Source organism: Adiantum capillus-veneris, chromosome 2 (genome assembly GCF_014529385.1).
Source record: "Adiantum capillus-veneris isolate H3 chromosome 2, ASM1452938v2, whole genome shotgun sequence".
In the NCBI taxonomy this organism is placed as follows: Eukaryota; Viridiplantae; Streptophyta; class Polypodiopsida; order Polypodiales; family Pteridaceae; genus Adiantum; species Adiantum capillus-veneris.
Window position 1 is genome coordinate 123,691,578 of NC_140932.1, and position 13,100 is coordinate 123,704,677.

General features: G+C 40.1%; 1 pseudogene; it reads right to left on the reverse strand.

Annotated features, from left to right (window-relative positions):
* Positions 1-12,280: 12,280 nt before the first annotated feature.
* LOC147463528 (large ribosomal subunit protein eL30 pseudogene) lies at positions 12,281-12,615 on the reverse strand (annotated as a pseudogene).
* Between the last annotated feature and the right edge of the window lie 485 nt (positions 12,616-13,100).

Consider the following 13,100-nt stretch of genomic DNA (forward strand, 5'->3'; position numbering starts at 1 on the left):
TTTCTCGACAATGCAGCTAGAAGAATTAACAACAATAGCTGTCAATGCACAAATGAGTGGCACAACACAAGGCACAACATGGAAAGACACGACACAAGTCTCGTGCACCGCACCAGCACAAGACAAAGCACAAACACACCAAATTGCACAAACAGGGAATACGTCGGAAGTACTAGCTATGAAGATAGCACAACTTCAAAAAGAACTAGCTCGATCTCAAGAGCTACTTAACAGAGCACAACAAGTCATATCATCAGGCAATAACCAAAGGCCATTATCAGATCCTGAACCCTCTCGGATGGGGGGAGTTCAAACTCAACAAAGAGACCCTATATCTTCAAGAGTGGGGTTAAGAAGTCCAGTTTTACAAGAAGCAGTGTCCTTTTCAGGAGCCCAAGTGGAATTTCAAGAAGCATTGGAAGATGCCAAGCCGGAGGAGAGACCACCGGACATTCACAATGCCAAATGTAGAAGGTCAGGTCAAGATGTCATTGTGGTCGACAAATACGGTAGGCACTATGAAATAGCCCATGTAAAAAATATGAATGAGTTTAGAATTTGGGGGCAACCTGTAAGTCACATACTTGGACCCCGTCCAAAAGCACCATCCAGGGAAACGGAAAACAAAGATTCGGTTCGATCTTCACCCTCGGTGAAAACCTCACCAAAATCAACTCGAAAACATAGCCCTAAGGCTACGCAGAAGCCCCACGTCAAAGACCATATGCTGATGGAAGAATTAGCATTACGAATGCTAGAAAGCATGGATAGTGATTTGATCTTGTATGCAAGCAATAATGGAAGCTATTTTCAGCTTCTCAAGGACAAGCCCGATGGAGGATAAAGAGACAAAGCTAGTGGATACACCTAAGTCAGTCGTAATCTAAAGGTTCATGCATGCAAAGAAGAGGTCATATCTGTATCTAGATACCACAGGAAACCATTATCAGCAGTATTATGGAGAGATGCCTCGTCCAAAGGGTGCACATGTTGAGATAGCGACATATTGTAACCAATGTGCCATTGGTCATTTAGTGAAGGACTGCCCAACAAAGCTCTACATGGAAAAGAAGAAGCAACAAGCCAAAAGCAAAGTTCAGACAATGACAACAAGGGAACGGAAGCAAGAATCCCCAATGAGATCTCCGGAAAAGAAGCAGATCTTGTCGCAGAGCACAAAAGATAGGCTCAAGACACAGTTGCTTGAAGTCAAGGGTGTCAATGACATTATCGTAGAGAATCAAGCTTTCAAAAAAGATCAATTAAATCAGCTGATTCAAGATCTCGTAAAGAACCTTAGTGAGGACAAGTCAAAGCATCCACAAGGTGATGAAGATGAATCTCACAGTTCAAGGTTCGAGAGCAAAAGAAGCCAAGATTCTGAAGATGGTAAGCAAACCCAAGAAGAGGTGGCAGAGGTAACAACAAAACTTAGTGTCACCTCACGAGACAAAGACATGCAAGTTGAATGAATGGATGAAGCTGAAATTCTACAAGAGAATTCCTCCACTATAGAATCTATAAGGATGATTGAAGAAATCAAAGAGCAAAAGAAGCTAAAAGGAGATGTGGCTGAAGTTTTAGAACCCACAGAAGAAAGAGAAATGACCAACTCCAAAATTGACTACCAAGCACAAGCAATGCAGGATATGAATGAATATTTTTGAGAAGAGACTCTACAAAAACCCATGGAACAATGGGAACCAAAGGCCACGGCGACCACTGCATCAAAAGAAGAGAGTCAACCTCAATATCCTGCTACACAAGCTTCAAAAGATTTCCAAGAAGAAAAGTCACCATTGAATGACCTTCAAGTGCTAGAAGAAGTAAATAGTGACAGAGAGCTTGTGAAATCAAGAATCAAGGTGTCACAGTTAGAAACTAGCAATGAAGACCAACAAGCAGCTTAGGCTATAGACCTTCCCCAAAGCTATAGATTGGAAGATAGTAAGCACTTGGGACATGCTACAACCAGTCAAATGACAAAGAAGTTCAACATACAAGAGGGTGACAAAGCTTCCAAGGCACAAAAGTCCAAGACAAGTACCAAAAGCAAAGAGGACATCAGTTACTTGGCAGCCGACAAGAAGATTAAATTCTCGTTGGATGTGCATGAGAAACTGAAATTCAATTTTACAACAAAGATAGATTGCACTGCCACGACTAATGTCATGTCGTATGGGCTGTGGTTACTTCTAGATAAGCCAGAACTGTATGAAATTCAGGTACAGGTATCCCTATCAAATAGAGTTAAGGTCACAAGTTTGGGGATTGCAGAAGCTACCCTTAAACTACGGTCAAAGATAGTTAAAGACAAATTCCTAGTAGTGGACTCTTCCAAAATGAGTACACATTTGATTTTGTCCAAGCTAAGGGACAAAAACACTTGAAGAAGAATCTGAATCTTCAATGATGGTCATCACAACTAGCTCTCAAGAAAGCCAGCCTACTACCGCTCCAAGATTATCGATTGCCGACAAAGGCAAAGCCAAAATGAGCCCACAAATGTCCTACCAATAAAAGCAGCCCCTTAAATCAGAGTCTTCAATCCAACCTAGAAAAGTTCAAGACAGAGCTTCTATATCAACTGACCACATGCTTACACATGAAAGGCAGACTCCAAAGAAAATCTTTCAACCAAAATACCCTACACTACGAGATCACTGCCGCCAAAGGTTTTCAAAGGTCTACATTAAAGCTGAAGAAATAAAGGTCAAGGACCCAATATGGGTAAATGATCCTAGCCAATTGACGAAAGGTAAACACATGGGATGGATAGCCTCCCACTACAGCTTAGCAGAGCAAGGCTATTATGAGGGTCAAAAGAAACTTTGGTTACCAAAACCATAGATCTCGGCTTATGCGGTGGATAAAGGTTTCAACAAGCGTCCCCAAAAGCAACAAAGCTCATATTTATATCACCAAAGGAGGCCAACCAACAAGGCTCGCCAAAGGTATGCAGGAAATTTCAAATCCAACTGGCCTTCATACCAACATAGGACTTCATCGATAAATAATCCCAAAAATGGCACTCTTGTACATCTCAATATGACATCAAAAACATCATGGGAAGTGCCATCTACAATTCTTCAAGCACAAGGTTATTATCAAGGAAATCGGAGAATCAGGCTACCAAAGATGCCAGGTAAACATTCTTCAATCAAACGACTTCAGCTTGAAAATAATCGCAATTTCACGGAAGGAAAAATCAAGGACAATTTCACAGTCAAGGCAAGGGATATCTGCAAAGACACGTTAATGATGCAGATACAAATGGATGCCAAAAGAACAACACATACCGAAGAAGATTGAAGTCATCTCTAGCTCTCAAGAAATGTCAAGACATGATAGAAAAAGTGTTATGGAGAATGGAGCGAGCCGATCTTCTCAACCAAGGGACCAACAACAACAAAAAGAAATTTTGACAACCAAGGTTATCCAGGTATGGCAAAAGAAACCAATATTGCCAGTATGGTCCTTTACAAATCCTCTCTTCGAGGATGGGAGTTTTGAATTTCAAAACCTATTCTTGGTCGAAAGCTCCCGAGAGTAAGTCAAGTCACCATACAAATCATGGCATAAGAGTCAAGAGTCGGGCAGCTGAGCCACTAAATGAGCAAGAGTCAGACCCAAGCTTCATGTCTTAATATTTTTTGTGGTCTATGAGTCTAGATATTTAGATTATAGCTCAAGCTGGAAGAGTTGAGCTTATTGTAAAATTGAGTTGCTCATGCTGGATAGGTGAGCAGAAGAGTCAAAGTCTAACAATTTTATTTGGTGGAGAGGCGGAGTAATCTACAAAACACTCACGCACATGTACACAGTGAGGAGAGTGAAAAAACCTTGAGCATCAACAACCCCTCTTGTGAGTAACGGAGCTCTTGAAGTCAAATATATTTTTGCTTCTCTAGCTACGTTCACTCCTGGAAGCACCCATTCAAACTCTTCTCGCACAACATATTGTTTCCCATGCATCTATCTGTGCAAGCATATATAATGTCCCATCATTGGACATTTGCATTTGACACGATTTGTGTTCCACCCATGCACTTACACAACAAAATGATGATGACGAAGCGGTAACAGGTTTCATAAGCATTTGCTCAACAACAACGACTCTGACTTCAAGCTACTAACACTTATCCAATGTATATCCAGTCAATAATAGTAGCCATACGGCCATAAGTACTTTAACTCAACAAAACTCGGTTACATCAAAACATAAGTACATATAGCCTCACATTAAATTGTGACTAAAGACAATTTTTCCCATTGGGTTTTTCCCTTTAGTCCTATCCAGGTATCCAAGACCTTCATTTTGTAATATACGCCACATTTTATTTTTACTATTTTATTTTTTATATAAACACAGAAAAGCAGACCAACGACATCCCCAAACAACTACACGCTCATCAACTAGAAAATCAAAGGGGAGCGGCCCATAAAAAATTTCAAAAAGGCTTCAAGCTTACAGGTACACATGCAGGATGACACCCAAAGAACAAACAATACAGAGATGCCAAGATAAAGACTTGATGCAACAACAAACCTCACTCAACCTATTCACGATACAACAACCAATTGGAGGGGGAGAGCTATGGCTTCAACTACACCACATGTGCAAGAAAAAGGTAACTCTACAACATACAAAGCATCTAGTAGAAGCAACTGCAACAACAAAAGTGAAGCACTCATCAAGGCCACTGCAGACATAGGGTCTTGTTGGGGACGACAAGAATTCGGAGGGGGAGAGTGTTGACAGGCCAACCTTTCAACAACGCTTCCACAAACATTCCATGAAGATTCCTCAAAGATTCTCTAAAGACTCCATATGAAGATGCTGATGAAGTGATGAAGATGAAGATGGATGTTGTAATGTGAAGATACAAGCTCATGGACATCATGAATATCCCATTATTATCATTTTGAGCCATTACGGCCACTTTTGTAATGTTTATAGGAACTTCATATTTTAAGTCGACAATTGTATTTTGGCCGCAGATGCTTATTGGATGATCAAAGCCAGCTCATGGTGTTGTAATTAAGCTCTATAGAAGCCTAGGGACAAATCAGGTCATTTTGGCCCAGCATTAGGTTTCTAAGGCTTAGTATATAAACCAAAACCTAGAGAGTTGTAAAGGTGACTTCTAATAATCTTATCTTCTGTGTCGACTGGGAGACTGCGAGAGAGTGTGTGTGTGTGTGCTACAAGATCTACGGTGGTCGGAATCGCAAACAGAGAGCAGCAGCGTGTTGCCCACGAGGAGAGCTACGCGTTGATGCTTACATCACGTGCGTTCGTCTGTGTTTTGGCAGATTCACCCGCGATCTACTTTTGGAGTTTTGGTGAGTAAACGTTGTCCGTTTTTGCATTTCAGCATATTCACGCGATCAGAGCGAGTAGAGCTACACATTATGCATGTTAGATTTTAGAAACAGTGACCTGTAAAATCTAACCAGACATACTACGCGTTCTTTGCACGGAGGTATTGGGTTAGGATTTGTGGTCAAAGACCTAAGGGATAGCGGCCTTCCAGTGTGTGTAGGACTTCCCTTGAGTTTCGTGAAGTTTTGAGATCATTTGATGGGCTTTTGGCTTGCGGTAGCATCATAGGAGACTCTCACATTCACAGAACCGATGGCATGTAGATTTGATATCTCTGTAGGAAGTAGTCATTAGTCGGTCTAGTAGAGGTTGACACCCTTTGCTTGCTTCCACGTGCCTGTGGGTCGAGCTCCGTCCTCAGTTGACATTATATGTTAGGTGAGTTCTCGCTATGCTGACATTCGTCGCGGCGTATCTGCCAAAAAAATTGATTAGACTAATTTTACTCTAGCCTAATTCTCATTGGTCCACCTCTATGGCCATCCAATAGGATTTGAGGGGAGATTGGGGGCAACTCGGCTAGGAGTTTGCCATGTGTCCATTCTTCCGTTTCAAGAGAGCTTGGGAGAGTGTGTGTGTGTGTGTGTGTGTGTGTGTGTGTGTTTCTCTCTCATCCCCTACCATTAGGACTCGCCCCCTCCTTCCTAGGGATGTGGTAATACTTTTTAGTCTATCCATAACCATCCAATTTTCCCCACCTTTGGCCATTGGACTTTTAATTAGTTTTTGGAACTTTAGCGTATGGAAGTTTTAATGGAGTTGAACCTTAGGTATTTTAAGCCCCATTGAAGCACATTTCTCTTTTGCAGACTGTCCCCCTTTTGATCCCTATTTTCCCTCCTTTGGATCCCTACTGAGACCGGTCATGACCGCCTTACTAATATTCTAGCTTTTACTCCCCTGGTACTTTCCCATATTAATGATCAGTTTAACATGAGAAAATCATTTGGGGGAATTAGATATTAGTTTTTATGACGCATCTTGCAAACTTGTGACATCTTATGCTGAGTTTGTGCAGCCATCGTTGTAATATGTGTATGTTCATTGTCTATTCTGTTCTATTGAATCATCTACATCTATTATGAAGCTCTCTTTGATCTCGACTATTGTACACTGAGATATGCCAACATTGAACTCCCTTCATCTTCTGCTTAACAATCGTACTCTTCCTCGTAGCCAACACTTTCAATATAATGCAATATCTTTTCATTGCAAAACATGTGAACTAGTTTTTCAACTCCATCTGATATTAATCTAGTACAATCTGTACTATGAACATACCTATTCATACTCCAATTTCTCTCAAAGCTCAAATTCACTACACATTGTGCCAAAAATTTCATTGCAAGTGGATAAAGAGTTGAGTAATTCTCACCACCGTTCCTCATCTACCACTTCCATGCATGTTGCTCTTTTCCCATCAATTGAACGAAACTATTTGCAAAAGGTCGTTCTTTTAATCTGAATGCACTCAAATCTTTGATGTAATTAATACAATCCTGAGAATTGGAGTAGAATGTATTGATGACCTGATAGAAAGCCTTGGCCAATGCACTCAATCTTTGATGTAATTAATACGATCTATAGAAATTGAGTAGAATGTATTGATGACCTCACAGAAATCCTTGGCCACCTACACATTTGACATCAAGTCTAAATTCCAATACTCTGGATCGAGCAAGTAAGCCACACTATGAAGTGGACTATGAGCACTCTTCCACCTTGCATGAAATTACTTGGACTAACCTTTTTGTTGTCTAGCAGAGAATGGTTAAGCATCCTCATCACCCTCAACCAGCTCATAGTAGTACCCCTCAACCAAATAGGAATTTGTTGAAATTATGTTTCCCCAGGAATCCCTCAAGGCTATTGTTGTTTTGTATTTCTTCTTTGAGTACCTCAAAAGGTCAAAGTCAGCTCCATCTTCATTGGCATTGGTGGAAAAGTTATCACCAATGCATAGTGCGTCACTAATTGTGTCATGATACCCACCATACATGGGCAAATTTAATCCTCCATCATCGCTAAAATGTTCACTTTCTGCACCGTCACAATCCAAGGCCTCAAGAGTGAGATACTCCCAGTTGTCGACATGTGTGTTGTTCAAGCATCGTCTCCAACGATGGGACATATACAATTCACAAAAACAAGAGAGAAGTCTGCAACAGAGTGCACATTTGTCATTCCTTGAGTATCCATTGACACAGTGTAGTGATCGTGAGCCTTCAACTTGCTTGCAGTTCCACTTCTTCTTCCTAGGCACCTTAGCTGCTTGGACCTCCCAAAAAATCCGATTCACCCTTGTATGGCCACTTTCATTGTGAAATGTATGCTTCAAGAAGCAACCAACATCCTTGGCACACTTCATGTGCCATGCATCAGGCTTCAAATTCTCATGTGTTAAAGCCCTCTTAACAACTGCCCGTGCCCCAACATGCTCCACTTTACCATGGCCCGAGGAAAAGGAGCTCCACAACCTTTCAATGCCAATCAAAGTGTAGTACCTAAAACAATGACATACCTTTAATGCTGCGCAAAAACAAATCTCTAGAACCATTCATCAGAGATGGTAGAAAACTTAGCATACCTTGACACAAAGAAAAATGGTATAGATGACTTGAATTGAGCAGCACATCCATCCGACCGCACCCAATGCCGCTTTACAAAGCTGAAACCTTTCTCTTTGCAGCCAAGCATTGTGCAACTGCAAGCAATGCTGCAGAAAGAGCGTGTCATGATCATTATCATTTGAAATGTAGAATGTGTGTATTTTAACACCTTGTCTTCCTTGCCTTGAATGTATGTGATGTGCACCAAGATAGTGACTTGTGAAGAGTATTAATGCATTGACTGGATTGCATTTTTCTCCTTAAAAGAGTAAATTTTTTCAAAGTCTATAACACAAGCTACTACATCTCTAGGAAACCTTTGAATGCAATCTTTAAATTGTTGAGATTGCCAATGAGCAATAAAATTGTGCCACGTGTAAGTGGTGAGATGCTTTTGAAGGAAGGATGTGAAATCCTTACATCTCATTTGCTTCACCGAAATATCTTTGTACTTCTTGCCTTCAAAATGGGTTGATGCAACATCTTCAAACAACTTAACTAAAAACTAGACTGCATTTTCAAATTTTTCTTTTGAACAAAGCATTAACCTCTCCGACCCACATTCAAGACATTCTCCCTTCAGGCAAGGTAGCGTATGAAATGCAGATTCACTTGGTTTTGCACATAACACCATCTCCATTAGTGTGTTAATGCTAGTGTATGTTTACGTTGTAGCTTGACACTTACTTGGAGCCTCTTCTGGCAAGCATATAGACACATGCAGCCGCACCCATCACTGTGCATTCCTGTTTTGCTTTGTCTCATGTGTTTGAATGCTTCCTTGAGGTATATCATCTCAATATGAGAAATACATTAGCATATGTAACGGTCCTTCAACTTACAAGCAAGCCAAGGTTACAATCCCTCAAAACATCTGAGAGAGATCTTGATGTGTGGGTATTGCATTTGGAACCTCCTATAAAGCTCCCCCTATGCAAGATCACAGTGAAAATTAATGGATCTAGGGATAAAAGCAAAGGACAAAATCAAATCTAGATGGTTCAAGTGCTAGAGATGTATGACGCTTATACCTATAGGAGAACTATGTGCACATGCAATTGGTAAATGCAAAGATCATGTCAGATTAATGATTCATTCAAAGATCTCGGTGCTCCATGACTACCTTTAAGAGGTACTCTATGGCTTTTCTATCTCCAGAGAGTACCTAGAGAGCCCCTTTACTGTCATGTTACTTCCATGACTACCTTTGAAAGAAAATATGTACTTTTTCCTACCCCCAAAGTACCTAGAGAACCCATTTAAACTCTCATGGTACTTCCATGAGTACCTTTGAGATTGTACCCTATGAATACCTTGGAAAGGTACTCTATGACTTTTCTATCTCTAGAGTATCTAGAGAGCCCCTTCACTCTGATGATACTTCCATGAGTACCTTTAAGAACATGTGAGGCAAATAGTTGATTCAATGATCATGAAACTCCATGAATACCTTTGAGAGGGTACTCTATGACTTCTATCTCAAGAGTACCTAGGGGGCCCCTTTATTGTCATGGTACTTCCATGAGTACCTTTGAGAACATGTGAGACTATTGGTTTATTCAAAGATCACAAAACTCCATGACTACCTTTGAGAGGGTCCTCTATGACTTTTCTATCTACAGAGTACCTAGAGAGCCCCTTTACTATCATGGTACTTCCATGAGTACCTTTGAAGGAACTCTATGATCCTATTCTACCTACAAAGTACCTAGAGAACCCATTTAGACTATCATGGTACTTTCAAAAGCACCTTTGCAAGGTATTCTAAGACTTTTTCTATCTACGAAGTACATAAGGAACCTCTTCACTCTCATGGTGCTTCCATTAATTCCTTTGTTAGGTACTCTTAAGGCTATTATCTATCTCCAAAGTACCTATAGCTTTAGGATTGGTTCCATAAGGTTCCTGAGTACTTATCACTAAGGTACTTTTTGGGGTAATTGAACTTGTTTGTTCTCATGCTATCTGCTACCTAGCAAAAAATTACTTTCAATGCTTCCAAGCAGCTCAAAACTACGTATGAGTATACATTGGTGGTTTTTAAGTGCATGCATATAGTACCTATTATCTTACAATGTGGTTTTGAAGCACCAATCCCTTTAGCATGATAGTTTTGTACCTATTATCTTACAATGTGGTTTTGAAGCACCAATCCCTTTAGCATGATAGTTTTGTACCTATCTATAGTTTCTTTAGGAGATCCTCAAGTTTAAATCTACCATCAATGTTCTCTTGGCTAGAAGAGTGCTAGAACATTGATAGTGTAAGAGTACTTGCTTGTTCTCATGCTACCTTCTATCCCAAAGCAAAAAAAAGTTTGATACTTGTACCTACCTAAAGAGTAGCTTTGACCGGACATTGGTCCAGTCAAAGTAGCAATTACTAGTGTAATGTAGAACCTCCATTGTTGCATGTAAGATAACAACATGATTTCAACACTTTAGGAGCATACCTGTGATTCATCAAGCAAATGTAGTGGATGCTTTATGTAATCTTTTCTACCCAATCGTTTTTGACACACATCTTTTTTGTTTGGCGACACTCTTGTCTCTATTTGCCTAAAGGAAAAAACTCCCTGAAGAAGTTTCTTTAAAAGAAAATCCGTCTTGGATTTTCTCCTTAAAAAAGGTCCGCTTGAAGGATTTTCTTCAAAAAAAAGGTCGCCTGAAACATTTCATAAACAAACAAAAAATCCGGCTGAAATGGTTTGCGTCAACGTGGACTGTTTCAAGCGGATATTTTTTTTGAGTTTTTGAAAACAAAGACTATTGGGTTTTCTCCGCACCGACACAAACCATTTAGGTTTGCACTATGAATAGTCATAAATCTAAAAAATTTAAGAGTTTTTCAATGCTTCAATGTGACCATGTCGACGTAGGCACTTTTGGAGAGAAGTGGTAAGGACACTAACAAACCTCCACTATGAAAACTGACAAAATTTTGAAATTTGAAGCTACTTTGGAAAGTGGATATGCCATTAACAGACCTGGTCCAGGAAAATTCGTAAATCTTACAAACTTAAGCCTTGTTCAATGCTCTAAACTGATCGTGTCGACACGGGCAGCTTCAAAGAGCCTCAGAGATACACACTAATAGATCTTGTTTTCAATCATTCCAACAAACAATAGTGTTTCTTAAACTAAACCAAGACCTACAACCAAGTGCAAACACCAAAGCTGCTTTTCGCTTGGTCAGTTCTTAAACGAGCTCACAAACTTTGATGCTATTGTGATTCAAAGTTTCTCTACGAAATTGACCATTTTGACATGGTTTGCTTCATAACATTATATTTGCAATCTAAATTGTTTGGAAAGCTCTATGAAAGAGCCCGCGTATACACACACAGTTCCAAACACAAGCTTAGCTACATAAATTGAAGCTGCTTTTCACTAATTTGACATTTCTTATATGAGCACACAAACTAACGTTATTTGAAGTTGTTACTGTTGCCTTATGCAACTACTGCTACTGTCTTATGCTCTCCAAAAGTGATCGTGTCGATACGGTTTGTTTTGTAACATTATATTTGCAAATATATACATTAAACACAAAATAAATCATTCGATAAGCTCTTTGGAAGAGCCGGAGTCGACACGGCCTGCTACGTGAAGTAAAGCTGAGTGAATTTGTTCCTAGAAGGTTTGTCCTTGTCACATTAGATTATTGCAGTCAACACCATTGCATCATGAGTTGATAAAGAAAGAGATTAGATTGAGTTTCTTTTGAAAACCGATGTTGGTTGAGTTTGAGCTACTAGCCAAGATTGGGTTCTGATCACGCTACTGGCCGGGATTGGATTGAGTTTTTGCATGCACTGGCAAGCCAACCTAGACTTGAAATCAAGAGCAAGAGAGCCAGTATTAAAGTCTACAGACTCTGCACTCATAGCGGATGATCGTGAGCAAGTAAGGTGAGCACTAAGGTGGTACCCTTTTGATCCCCATGGCTGTCTCTCTCTCTCTCTCTCTCTCTCTCTCTCTCTCTCTCTCTCTCTCTCTCTCTCTCTCTCTCTCTCTCTCTCTCTCTCTCTCTCTCCCATATTTTTTTTTGTTTCATTTCTTGTACCACATTGATGATATAACTCTCAACACACAACACGATGTAAGTCAGCCCCAAAGTGAAGAGTACTCAATCAAGATCAATGCTTTGGTAGGACATGTACGGTTTGAATATAGAGACAAGACACATCTTCATCTCATTGTGCTTCATGAATTACATAAATAAATCACCTAGACCCACACATGATTACTCTTCTGCAAAAAATTTGGAGGGAAAAAATCCAAACCTACTTTGAAGGCATAGACCTAATGATATTCGAATCACTAGGCTCAATAATACTAAGACAACAAACTCTGTAGTACTTGCCACAAGTTGTGCCTAGATCCACGTTGTTTACAGAATAGTGGTGTACTTTAACTTTCAAGAGCATAGCATTGTACTCAATTTCAGGATTTCTCAAAGGAGGGCAATTGTTTGAAATTAAAACAAGTCTTCCCTTTGTGCCATCAAAGACTTCAAGGTAGTATTGTAATCCAAGGTGTGCTTGCCACTCTTCATTACAAGTGCAAGCCTGCTGTTGATGCTCTCTTGGGCCTTTTTCGTCTTCTTGATGGTCACCATGGTCTCTCTCTCTCTCTCTCTCTCTCTCTCTCTCTCTCTCTCTCTCTCTCTCTCTCTCTCTCTCTCTCTCTCTCTCTCTCTCTCTCTCTCTCTCTCTCTCTCTCTCTCTCTTTAAATAAAGTACACTGCAAAAAATATGATACATTTTTCAGCAACTTTATGACACACACATACACAAGCATGTGGAAAAACTCAAAAGGCCAACCAAGATGCATGTTGTGCAAATAAAAAGGCAAAACTTTGAGATGACCACACTAGGTCTGGATCATGGATTCTCACTTCCCTGAGTGCATATTGTTTCAAGGCAGGCTAAGGATGTTAAAGAGCCCCCCCCCATCCAATGGCACAAATGTCATAAAATCTAATATCTAACCAACCCAAATGATTTTCTCATATTAAATTGATCACTTAATGTGGGAGAATAAATGGGAACAAGTGTTAAGATATAGATATGTGCTTATAGATCTATCTCAACACGGAGCCAA